We start from the raw sequence: 12806 nt of genomic DNA on the forward strand, positions 1-12806 counted from the left end.
CAAGTGGGAGATTGTTGGAAAATGTGTCCTCAACAATAGTGCGATCACATGATTTAATATCATAATTAAATCTCATATAAAGAATACGTAAGGGATGATTCTTTATATAGTCAATTGATCGTCATTAATCGATAATGATTGGCTAACTAGAGTTTGACATTACTGTCGTGTGACGGTGGTGGTCAGTTGATCCCTTATGGTCACACCTAAAGGATGATGCCCTTATCAGTAAAGTTAATTAATTGTATGTCGATACATGTTGATTAATTCCTTAAATATGAACAATTTATATTTATGAGAGGAAATATGTATCTTATTATAATGTGATTAAATAAGATCCTATTTTGTGAATTAATATGTTAATTTACTAAAATATGTTGAGGTTTTATAAATATTTCGAGGTAGAGGTAATTAGTTATTTACATTTATAAGAGGTTGTAAATTTAGCTAACAAGCTATTATCGGACCCATTATATGTTGATATAATGGTAAAATATTACTCAATAAGTTGAGTGAATATATGTTTATTAATTTGTTACATAATTGTTGTATGATCAAATTAATATTTAATTTTGTAAGATAATTAATCATAAGACTTATAAGCATTTGTGGGAAAAATGTTATAAGATAAAAATGGACCCATATAGATACATGAGTACCGTCCAACATGTGAAGATGGTGGATTTTTTGTATTTGTCATTTAGTTTTTGGAAAGATACTCCAACAACTTCTGACAACACTTTTCTAAAAGCCTACTACCTACTAATAATTAGAGTATTACATGTGAGATAAGACAAGACCATAAAATGCTACAAGCGAGCATTTTTGGACGGTTGGTAGAGTATAAAGAGCATCAATTTTGTTCTTCTCATTTTACTCCATCTTATTCTCAAAATATGCTCATGTTCATAACATGCAAAAACCTCTCACATACTCATTTTCTTCTTTATCAAAACATGAGATTTATTATTCAAATTGTTCAAAGAAATTACTAATATTATTAGTGTAATATATGAGTATTTGTAATCAATTTTAAGGTAAACTACTAAACAAATATCTAGCACATATTATTTAATAGAGATAAGGGCTAGTCTTGGGTACAATCAAGAGGAGTGGCTTCTGTACTTGAAGTCTTTGGAGGATCATCCTAATACTCATCATAGCTCAAGAACAAGTGAAGGTAGGAGACCTTACTTATGCCCATAAAACCGAAAATAACAATGTAAGGGACATTGTTTTCTTATAAATCTTTTATTTTGTTATGCATGCACTAGATCTAAAGAACAAATAATTAAGAAGTTAATTAGTTCACTATTAGAAGAGTCTAATAAAAGGTAAATAAACCTAATAAGTGGTATCAGAGCAAATAAACCTAATTTTTTTATTATTGCTTTGCATTTCTTTTAATCTGTTGCATGCATTACCAAATCGTCATAACAACACATGCATATCATATCGAATCATCGACCATATCAATTATAATTATCGTAGATCACCGCTTTAGTTCACTTAAAACGTATTAGATAATAAATTGACAAGACCTCTCACATATAATAATTGAGAATTAGCCTCGCCAAATAGTAGAAACCCATGAAGTACCAATTTCATAAGGGAGTTGAGCCGGCTTTACCGTAATGCAAAACTTGTTACATTGGCGAAGTGGGGTAGTAAAATGTTATTACATCGAAATTTGGATTGAGATCAATGGAAGTATTCGTGATCGTAGTCGCATGTGTTCCGGGCTAAAGATGAGAATTAGAGTAATTTTTATCTATCGAGAGTTCTAAAAGTAGAATCGATTAAGAGGATAATCCACCGAGTTATATTAATAAGGGATGACTCGGCTTACCGTACCCGTATTCATATGAATTTGGATCTCGGAATCATTTATGTTAGTTGGGCGGAGGTCACTACATAGATGCTTAAATACTTGTATTAAAACATACAAGTTCTATAAAACGATAGATGTTAATTAATTCCTTCATTTCCTATTTTCTACTCAAATTTGTTTCGTCAACTGCAATGGCAACTCCAATCATGTCCGCATCCACTAGTTCCGCCACACTTACCAATGTGTCATGGCTCCGATCCTTCATGGATCATTGTAAGTTAGAAAAGAATGGGTCCAATTTCACCGATTGGGACGCGCAACTTTGCTTGGCCGCGACAAGTTTCATTACCTTACCGAGGCATCTCCCACCGAACCTAATGCTAGATCCACCGCCGCCGTTAGGTTATCCTATGAGGTTTACCAAAAGGAGTCGGCCGTGATAAAAAATGTGTTGATCTTTGCTATGGAGGCCGAACTCCAAAGAAGTGCTAAAAAGATTAGCACCGCTCATGAGATCTACATGAAGCTAGTGAACATGTTTTCACGAGCTCCTAGGGTCATACAATATGAAGCGGCTATCGCATTCTTTGATCTTAACATCAAAGAGGGCCAAAAAGTGAGCCCTCGTGTGCTCAAGTTGATGGAACATGTTGAGACCTTGAAAATGCATAAGGTGGAAATACCCGATGAACTCGTAATTAATCGAATTCTTCATTCGTGCAACAAAATCAAAGCATATGTTCAATTCCGGGTGAATTTTAATATGCAAGATAAGAAAGTTTCCCTTAATGAGTTGTACAAAATGCTTGTGCAAGCTGAAAGGGACATGGGGCTAAAGGTTAGCACCACCAAAGATGTGCTCAATGTCAATCGTAAGAGCAAGGGAACCTTCAAGAAGAGCGGGAAAAAGGGGAAGAAGCGAACTCCCAACAGGAATATAGCTAAAGCTTGTGAAGCTAGTACCTCCAAGCCCAAGTACAGTGCCCCCACCGGGGACTAGTGCCACTAATGTTGTGGTGTTGGGCATTGGAAGAGAAACTTTTCCAAATAACTTGGCGACATCAAAACTGGAAAGGTTATTCTAGTAGGTATAAAATTATCCCTATATTTTATGTTTCGATCTCAACTTTGGTATGTTGATACAAGTTGTGATGATTACCCTTTTTATTGTAAATAGGGCCTCCTACAAAGGACAAACGTAAGGAGAAGCAAGCCTAGAGGATCTTGTGGGAAGCTAGAGTAGCCAACTGTGGTGATGGATTAATGGAAGCTTGTCTTTAATTTGCTTTGTCTTTAATTTTATGATCTATTTCAAGTTTTTAGAACTATTTTGATTTCCTTGTGTGACTTGGAAATTGGTTTGTAATCCTTTAAACAATTGTTGTGCTTTGGATATTTGTGTTTTGGTTTTCAACCCAAATCACCTATTTTATCACTTGTTCTAAAATCATCATCATAAATTACTTGCGTAGAGAAACATTAGATAAAAAACTCAAATTGATTCAATAGACGATTATGATGACAAGATCATTATATGTCCATAAGCTATGAATTTGATTCTCCTTATGTCTTTGTTACTTAAAGTAATAACTTACTTATATAAGATCAATTTTAAAGTTGTAATGAGCTTTTGAACTCATCAATTAGGGAATTTACGATACCATATGGACACATTATTCTAAACGGATGGTCAACCAGGAGATACCTAGAATAGAGAGTCTATTAAACAGATGACATGGATAAGACTCGTATATTATTAAGCTGCCATGTTAGGATGGCCTTTTGAAAGCAAATACAAAATCGAGGTAAACTCCTAATACTCCATTAAATATATATGTTTGTGACTCACAAAGCTATCTCTCAAGAATATAGATGTATTTCTGAGAGATAGAGTGGGAGTATATTGAATCGTCACAAACATCTCTTATAGTTGAAATGTTACTTTGTGAAAGTAATAGAATTATAGAGTGGGAGTTGGTATTGAACTATAGTCTATGAAGATAGAATGAGAGCATAGTTCAGTGGGATTTTATCGCACATGTCTTATTGTTTAAAAATATTACTTTGTGAAAGTGATAGTATCATGACCCCAGTTACATACGAGCCGAAGCACTACAATCCAAAAAATGGTTGCTCATGAGTAGATTTACTTTAAAGTGAGGGTCTCTTTAAAGGTAAAAGCGCTTCAGAGTACAAAAATGCATAAGATTTACATGAAGATGTTGATCAAGATAAATTGTGTTAGGAATTGCCGCATTTCATTCTAATGTAGAATGGCAAATAAAATTCGCTTTTCTAAAATGGGAATTTAGAGAAGGAAGTGTTTGAAACAAAGAATCTTAGATAAAGATTTAAGAGTCCTAACATCTTATACAAAGCTTTCTTAAGTGATCCTAGAATGATCTTAAGTAAGAATTAATGGATTATACTTTTCATGTGATAATAATGAATGGTTTCATTCACATGACTGAAGAATCATGATTATACATGAAGTGAAGTGGGAGCTAGAATCATTTTCTCCATGTCTTATATCTTGATCACATATTACTTATTGAGAATAATATACCAATGCTCTCTTCTGGCAAGAGTGATCAGGAGACCTTGAAATGGGATGCAAATATTCTAGATTTTAAATCTATGTGAGAGAATATTGGCATAGAGTTGAGAGTTTTATGACGATAAGATCTTTCATACCTGCTATACATCAATAATAGGCTATTCATGTTGATAGAAGTGGAAATACTATGATGGAGTCATAGTCTTTCACTTAACCTATTAAGTTGTTGATCACATGAAATCGATTGCTAATATTTCCGCCATTAGAACGATCATGTATGCCAACAGACGCACATGCCATGATGTGATATATTCTAAGAACATGAAAAGTCAATAAGAAGATAATTCTCATGATCTGGCTTGTGAAAGCCTTAAAGAACATCCTTGAGATTCTTGAGAAGAATTAAGGTTCGTTCATATGTTTGGATGATAAACTAAGTTATGTTTTGAAGGGTTCCTCAAACTTTAGTTTCCAAACCAAAAGGATTTATTGAAATTATAGGATGTCTTATTGACTAAGGAGTAAGAGACTAGAAAAGTGTTTTAGTTTTGCACATTGCAAATTCTACAAACGGACTCAAAGTAAATTGTGATAAAATCATCAATGTAGGGATTATGGGTGAATCCCTCTACAAATGATTTTGTCACAAGTTATGCGTTAACAGTGGGAGCATCTTCAAGTTAAAGGGCCCAAGTCTAGTAAGAAGTCTACACATATACTTAGATAAATTCATGTCATTGGAGATAACATTGAATGGAAGAAAATAGAAATTGAAAAGTTAGAATATATGGATATATAGTATATTCACTTTCCAAGGTTTTATTGCATCTAAACTAGTGTTAATAATACACTAAAGATTATAAAATTTGAAGTAGTAATAGTGTATTGACTATTCATATGTGATAATCGCATTTATCGTTTGAGTTTCATTATACTCACCCGCTACCTTGTCGTATCTAAATAGGTTGTAGAGACAAATTGAACCCCATTAAAGTGAACTGGATTGACATGATATTCGCCCCTAGCCACTTACATGAGGTGACGTCTCGAAGTCACTAGAGTGTGATACGATTGATGACAAGTTCAAGTGTCATAGAGCCATATGAGATGACTAATCGATCACATAGGCAGACTGTATGGGACACTCTGTCGGGCAGTGACCGCTTATAGAGTTCTGGTAATTCATAAAGCATGGTCGTGGCAAGAGCTACTATAGTATTCTTATGAGTCAATTCTTTTGACTAGAGACTATTCGCCCGAGCTGGCACAACTTTTGATTTGCTTTAATTTATACTCTACGATTTTGTAAATGAGGTCAAACTGGGTATATTTTGGGTTATGATGGATTGTGGCTGAACGAAGGGAATGGGGCGATATGAATTGTCCATCCCTTGCCAGGGTTGTTTGAAATCTCAAGGCCACTCGAGGAGTAGTTAACTGGAAATGCGTGGCCACGCTCGGAAGGTATCTTTGATAGATAATTCTAGTCAGACAGTTACTCTCCAGATCGAGGAAACCACTCAAGATATGATCAAATATAAGTATGACCTACAAGACACCTTGCATTGAGTGGCAGATTGTAATAGGACAAGAGAATTGGTGACGCACACTTGTCTCGGACAAATGGGAGATTGTTGGAATATGTGTCCTCAACAATAGTGCGATCACATGATTTAATGTCATAACTAAATCTCATATTAAGAATACGTGAGGGATCATTTATTATATAATCAAATGATCGTCATTAATCGGTAATGATTGGCTCACTAGAGTTTGACATTACTGTCGTGTGACGGTGGTGGTCAGTTGATCCCTTAAGGTCACACCTAAAGGACAATTCCCTTAATGGATAAATTGATTAATTGTATGACGATACAAGGTAATCAATTCCTTTAAAGTGAACAATTTACTTGTGAGAGAGAATATTAATATCTTATTGTAATGGGATTAAATAAGATTTATTTTAGTAATAAAAATGCTTTATTACTAAAATTACTTATTGTTTGAGAAACAATAGAGATAAGAATGAATGGTTAATTATAATTACAAGATGTTGTGAATTATAATTATATGACCCATTTAGTTTATATGATCAAGTATCACTAGTCAATTTATTTTATGTAATTTAATTAATTTGTAAAATGATATTTATGTGATAAATATGCATTAAATTAATTAATAACATGTAAAATACTACATGTGACATATTGTGTGACAAATGACAAATTGACAAAATAAAATGGTAGTCCATTTTAAGAGCATGGATCGAATGGAGGGAGTTATAATGGTGTGAGATTGATTTATTTTATGATAAATAATCATAGGCTTTGCTTTTATAGCCTTACACCTATCTTACAATGTCTTACACACCTAAACATTGTGAAGACAAAAAGAGAAAAAGGGAAGATGCACTTTTGGCTCCTACCCACCCGGCCTCACCTCTATATATGAGGACTTTTGTCCTCATTTTTCATACACCTAATTCATTTTACATCTACATGCAAGAGTTTGCTTATCTTTCTCTCTAGTTTTCTCAAACAAGTTTTTGAGATTCACAAGCATTTGTTCATCCATTCTAATATCACAATAACATTACTAGTGTAGTAATAGTAATAATATTAGAATTATTTTAAGGGTACTAGTATGATAATCTAGTTAATTAGTATACTAGTTTAAGGGTAAGTCTTGGGTGCAATCTAAGGAGGATTTATATACTTGGGATCTTGGAGAATCATCCATCACAATTAAGCTCAAGAACAAGTGAAGGAAGGTGACCTTACTTGTGCCCTATATTTCGAACCATATAGCAATGTAAGGGACATTGTTTTCTTTATAAATCTATCATTTTGTTATGCATGCACTAGATCTAAAGAACTAATAATTAAGAAGTTAATTAGTTCACTATTAGAGGAGTCTAATAAGAGGTAAATAAACCTAACAAGTGGTATCAGAGCTAAGAATAGACCTAAGATTTATTATATGGTTAATTTGCAATAATATACCTATTATTATTAGTAAAAATTAAGATATTAGTAATATTTAAGAAGAAGCATAATATAATAGACCACAAATTGAATAGGTATATAACAACAAAATAGAGATAAGACAACAAAATAAATTATTTGTAACTATCAAGTGGTCTAATATTATCGTAAATTTCCTATTATTAACAATGGTTTATCGCATGATGATTATTAACAATGAGTTAATCGGCACCATTGTTAACTTTATTTGCTTGGTATTATTATAAAATATTAAGAAGTTAATTAGTTCATTATTTGATAATAGGTATATGCACTTGTTAATATTATTTTTTAATAAGAGGAGTTATCTCTACTTAATAATATTTAATAGTGATTTGATGAGGGTAGACTCCTTTTTATTAGTTTTTACATTTTACAAATGTATAATAGGAATAGCTTTGTATTTTTATTATTATTTGTAATTATGGGGTATCTTCAAAGACGGTGCCATTCGGAAAGGTGATCCGACGAAGACGGTGTCTTGGGAGGCGTGCCACTTGAAGATTCAAGGGACCAAAGGAGTTGGTTTCCGAATATGTAATAGATTTTTAGATTTTCTATTTTAGGAAGGCCATACTAGGAATTTACTTTATTTATTGCTTTGCATTTCTTTTAATGTGTTGAATGCATTGCCAAATCGCGATAACAACACATGCATTTCATATCGAGTCATCGACCGTGTCAATTATAATTATCGTAGTTCACTGCTTTAGTTCACTTAAAACGTGATAGATAATAAATTGACAAGTCCTCTCACATAAAATAATTGAGAATTAGCCTTGACAAATAGTAGAAACCATGAATCCCAATTTCATAAGAGAGTTGAGCCGGCTTTACCATAATACAAACCTTGTTACGTTGGGTAAGTGGGTAATAAAATGTTATTACATTGAAATTTGGATTGAGCTAAACTGAAGTATTCGTGACCGTAGTCGCATGTGTTCCGGGCTAAAGATGAAAATTAGAGTAATTTTTATCGACCGAGAGTTCTAGATGTATAATCGATTAAGGGGTTAATGCACCGAGTTATATTAATAAGGGATGACTCTGCTTACCGTACCCGTATTAATATGAATTTGGATCTCGGAATCGTTAATAATAGTTGCGTGGAGGTCACTATATAAATGCATTGCTTGTTTACAAGTATTAATTAAAACGATAGATGTTAATTATTTCCTTCATTTCCGTTTTTGTAGTTAATTATACGCAATGAACTCATCTAATACTCCTACACCAATCACCATCAATTCATAGCTCTAACCATACGATGAAAAATGCTCCGAGTATGACAATGATACGATTAGAGAATTACGCGTTGGTATTTGTGAGGGTGCAAATTTTTACTTATTTACCACCTCCACACCACCCACTCCAATATTAATGCCCACCCACTTTGGTAAGAAAATCTTGTGAAGAAAATCTCACTAAACCAAAGGCATCTTTGTTTGAAGAAACAAGGAGTAATATTAAATTCAGTGGGAGTTCTAGCAAGAGTGTCCTTCCAAATGAAAGAAGTATTGGTATTATTAAAGGGAAGGCAAAGATGGGTGAGAAACCCAACCCTGATAACAAATTGGAAATGGATAGTGGGACTACCAAAACCAAGACCAAGAAGGGTGCCCAATCCTATGAGGAATGTCATTATTGTAATGTCATGGACCATTGGAAATGCAATTGCCCCAAATATTTGGAAGATATCAAATTTGGACTTATTACTCCAAGTGGGACTTGGAAATGTGGAAAAGTTAAACAAGAGTGATGTAAATCTCCGACAAGGAAATGGAGCTAGGGTAGTCGCCACTTCGAGAGGGACTTATGTACTTATTTTTGCTAATAGCTTTTAGTTATAATCTACATAATGGTGATTATGTATCCATTTTATCTAAAACATTATTTTCATTTCTATGTGAGATATGAAAGGATTTATTTTGTTGAAAATAGAAATGGCTGTGAGCCATGTCTTTTATCTTTATGATATACAAGTTTTAGACACTTCCAACTCAAGCAAAGATATCTTCATAATACAATCCAAAAGACTCAAAACTAGTAATACAAATGATTTGTACATTTGATTTTTGAATTAGGTTACGTAATTGAGAAACGCATTAAAGGCTAGTGTCGACTAGATTTAGTGAACCATTTGATTTCAATCATATGGAATATGCGAATCTTGTCTCCTTTGCAATAAGATTTGTACTCCATTTAGTGGTAAAGGGACACAAGCAAGTGATTTGTTGGGACTAATATATGCCGATGTATGTGTTCTAAATATGTATCATCGCAAAAGGAATTTATGACTACTTCGTCACTTTTAACAATGATTTAAGTAGATATAGGTATATTAACTTAATCAAATATAAAGTGAAGCATTTGAGAAATTTGAGAAATTTCTAAATGGTGTAGAGAACCAATTAAAGAAAAGACTAAAGCATTACGATCCGATCGTAGTAGCAAATATCTAAGTAATAAATTTGATTTATTAAAGATGGATTATGACCTAGTGTCATTACCCATAAGATCAAACTAATATGAGTTGGTTCGAGTTGTTGAACTCAAATTTTTGGAATTTGCAATCCAAAATGGACAAGTAATTCTAAACGGATGGTCAACCAAGAGATACCTGAAATAGAGAGTCTATTTAACAAATGGCATGGATAAGACTCGCATATCACATGAATCAAGCTGCCATAATAGGGATGGCCTTTTGAAAGCTAATGCATAGTCTAGATAAACTCCTAATACTCCACCATATATATGTTTGTAACTCACAAAGCTATCTCTCAAGAAGATAGATGTATTTCTGAGATATAGAGTGGGAGTAGATTGGATCGTCACAAACATGTCTTATAGTGTTACTCTGTGAAACTAATGGGACTATAATCTATAAAGATAGAATGGCGTATAGTTCAATGGGAGTTTAGCGCACATGTCTTATTTGTTAAAATATTGCTTTGTGAAAGTAATGTTATTATGACCTTATTCCAAATCGATCTTGTTTCATACGAGCCATAGCATTACAATCCGAAAATTGTTACTCATTAGTTGATTTACTTTAAAGCGAGGGTCACTTTAAAGGTAAATAGAGCTTTAGAGTAATCAAATGCATAAGATTGACATGAAGATGTTGATCAAGATTAATTATGTTAGGAATTGCCGCATTTCATTTTAATGAACAATGGAAAATAAAATTCGCTTTTATAAAATGGGAATTTAGAGAAGGAAGTGCTTGGAACACAAAACCTTAGATAAAGATTTAAGTGTCCTAACATCTTATGCGTAGCTTTCTTAAGTGAACCTAGGATGGTCTTAAGCAAGCATTAAAGGATTGTACTTTTCATTCATGTGATAATAGTGAATGGTTTCATTCACATGATTGAAGAATCGTGATTATACATGAAGTTAAGTGGGAGCCAGAATCATTTCTCCATGTTTTATATGTTGATGACATATTACTTATTGAAAATAATGTACCAATACTCTCTACTCTAAAAGAGTAATTGCAAGACTTGGAAAAGGATGCAAAGTATTCTAGATTTTGAATCTATGTGAGAGAATATTGGCGTAAAGTTGAGAGTCTTATGAAGATAAGATCTTTCACATCTTTTGTACAACAACAAAATAGGCTATTCATGTCGATAGAAGTGGAAATACTATGATGGAGTCATAGTCATTCACTGAACCTATTAAGTTGTTGATCACATTTAACAAATTGCTAATTTTTCCGCCATTAGAATGATCATGTATGCCAACAAACGCACACGCCATTGTGTGACATATACTGAGAGCATAATAAGTCAATAAAAGGGATAATTCCCATGATATGACTTGTGAAAGCCTTAAAGAACATCCTTGAGATTCTTGAGAATAATTAAGGATTCGTACTTAAGTTTGGATGTTAAACTAAGTTACGTGTTGAAGGGTTGCACAAACTTTAGTTTCCAAACAGAAAAAGATTTGTTGAAATCCTAGGATATCTTATTGACCGTGGAGTATGAAACTAGAAAAGTGTCTTAGTTTCGCACATTGCAAATTCTACAAAAAGAATCCAAGTAAGTTGTGACAGAATGGTCAACGTAGGGATTAAGGGTGAATCCCTTAACAAATGACTTTATCACAAGTTATGCGATAACAATGGGAGCATCTTTCAAGTTAAAGAGCCAAAGTCTAGTAGGAAGTCTAGACAAATACTTACAGATAAATTCAAGTTATTAGAAATAACATTGAAAAGAAGGAAATAGCAATTGATAAAGTTGGAATATATGGATATAGGGTATATCTATTTGCCAAGCTTTTATTGCATTTTAACTAGTGTTAATAATACACTAAAGATTAAAAGATATGAAGTAGTAATAGTGTATTGACTATTCATATGTGATAATCACATTTATCGTATGAGTTTCATTAAACTCACCCGTTACCTTGTCGTATCCGAATGGGTTGTAGAGACAAATTGAACCCCATTAAAGTGAACTGGATCGACATGGTATTCGCCCCTAGTTACTTATATGAGGTGACGTCTCGAAGTGACTAGAGTGTGATGTGATTGCTGGTAAGTTCAAGTGTCATAGAGTCATATGGGACGACTAGTCGATCACATAGGCAAACTGTATGGGACAGTCTGTCGGGCAGTGACCGCTTATAGAGTTCTGGAAATTCATAAAGCCTGGTCGTGGCAAGAGCTACTATAGTATTCTTATGAGTCAATTCTTTTGACTAGAGACTATTCGCCCAAGTTGGCACAATTTCTGATTAGCTTTGATTTATACTCTACGACTTCGTAAATGAGGTCAAACTGGGTATATTTTGGGTTATGATGAACTGTGGCTGAACAAATGGAATAGTGCGATAGGAATTGTCCACCCCTTTTCAGGGTTGTTTGAAATCTCAAGGCCACTCGAGGAGTAGTTAACTGGAAATGCGTGGCCACGCTCGGAAGGTATCTATGGTAGATAATTCCGGTCAGACAGTTACTCTCCCGATTGAGGAAACCACTCAAGATATGATTAAGTGCAAGTACGACCTGCAAGACACCTTGTATTGAGTGGGAGATTATAATAGGATAAGAGAATTGGTGACGCACACTTGTCTCGGAAAAGTGGGAGATTGTTGGAAAATGTGTCCTCAACAATAGTGCGATCACATGATTTAGTATCATAATTAAATCTCATATAAAGAATACGCAAGGGATTATTCAATTATATAGTCAACTGATCAACATTAATCGGTAATGATTGGCGAACTAGAGTTTGACATTACTGTCGTATGACGGTGGTGGTCAGTTGATCCCTTTAGGTCAAACCTATAGGATGAGGCCCAAATAGATATTTAATTAATTGTATGCGATATAGATTGATTAATTCCTTAATTATGGGAGTGCGATTTTACGTCTTATTAT

Source organism: Silene latifolia, chromosome Y (assembly GCF_048544455.1).
Source record: "Silene latifolia isolate original U9 population chromosome Y, ASM4854445v1, whole genome shotgun sequence".
In the NCBI taxonomy this organism is placed as follows: domain Eukaryota; kingdom Viridiplantae; phylum Streptophyta; class Magnoliopsida; order Caryophyllales; family Caryophyllaceae; genus Silene; species Silene latifolia.